The sequence below is a fragment of the Trypanosoma theileri genome (genome assembly GCF_002087225.1).
Source record: "Trypanosoma theileri isolate Edinburgh chromosome Unknown TM35_Tth_106_V1, whole genome shotgun sequence".
Classification (NCBI taxonomy): Eukaryota; Euglenozoa; class Kinetoplastea; order Trypanosomatida; family Trypanosomatidae; genus Trypanosoma; species Trypanosoma theileri.
The window spans coordinates 17,278-18,858 of record NW_021639948.1 but is presented as its reverse complement, the minus strand read 5'-3'; positions in this window follow the sequence as shown (position 1 = coordinate 18,858).

Sequence of the window (1,581 nt, the reverse complement as noted above, 5' to 3'; positions counted from 1 at the left end):
TATTAACAGTACTGGATATAGTGGAAGAATCAGATTTTGCTTCTTTTTCACTTTTCCTCGTCTCTTCTCCTTGTTCACTTCCTGGAGCATTCGCTTTCTCTTCTGTTGTCTTCTCTACTTTTGGTTTATCCCCACCACCTTGATCATGACCAGTATTGACAGAAACAACTTGGGATCCATTATCATTTATACCTCTCCCTCCTTGTAGTGAAACTGAAGTAGTTTGAGCGGTAGATGGTTGAGCTTCATTAGCACGATTGGTTCCATTCTGACGTTCATTCTCAGCTACACCTTTAACAAGAAGGGTGTTTTCAGAGTCTTTATTCTTTTCTTTCTCATCTTGATGATTTTCTAAATTTACCTTTGTAAGAGTCACATCAAGGTCAGCTTTCTCATTGGGAAGAACTGTTGCAGGTACACTTTTTGCCGGATCAGAATGATGAACTGCTTGTCCTGCGTTTAATCCTACCCCCAAACCTGCACTGACTGTTTCTTGTTCTACCTCAACCAACTGATTCTTAAGTAAATCTTCCTCCTCTTGACTACGATCACTCACGACCAAACTCTAATTAGAACACTGAGATTCAGATGAACCGGCTGCTGAATTAGATGGACATGGAGAAGATGCAGGAGGCACAACACCAGGAACAGGTGGACCTCCAGGAGGAATTTCCTCAGGCTGATCCTTAGGTGTTTTTTCATCAGCAACTACCACAGAGCTGCAGACACAACAGAGTACGATAGTGAGAATACAAAAGAGATGGCGTACTGACATCATTACTTTCTTCGTTGGTGTTACTATCTCAATTGGGTGATCTAAACAAAAAGAAAACAGAGAGAGTCACCAAAAACATAAATAAAGTAAAACACATAAAGAGAACTAAACAAAAAGGGTAATAGCAAACTGTGCATAACAGAAATCTGCAACCATCTCTCAGATTGTGTCCAAATGAAAGAAAGAAGCACACAATACCCATTAACAAACAGATAAGCACAATTAACCCCTTAAAAACAGGAAAAAGAAATTAAGAGAATAACCATCGGAAGAGGAAAGCACAGAAATAAATACCCCTTTCACTTTCAGTAGAACCATGTGCAAAATTATGAATATATATATAAATTCCTTTTTTATTTACTCTCTGCACAAAACAATTCAACGCATCATTAAAACCGAAACCACACTGCGCCCAAACAAAAAATGTATGAAAAAAAACACAAATTGAGAGAAGCACCAACCTCAGAAAAAATAGCGCAACTCTCTATGTACACTGGTCTGTTCAAGGAATTAAGAATACAAATTGTATAAATCACTATTTTTTTCTTTTCTCTGCAAAAATCGTATCACCACAACGCTGCAGGTCAAAGCACACACAACGATCCAGCAAACCATAAGCAAACAAAACAGATATTAACCATTAGCCCAACGTACCCAGTAAACACAGAAATACAACAATTATGGGTGTCAGTCTATATGTGTATATGTATACGCAATTATACATATAAATTCATCTGTTATTATTATTTCCTTTTTCCACTACAAAGAGCAGTTCATCATCATCATTACAGTGCAAGCCCAGGTGC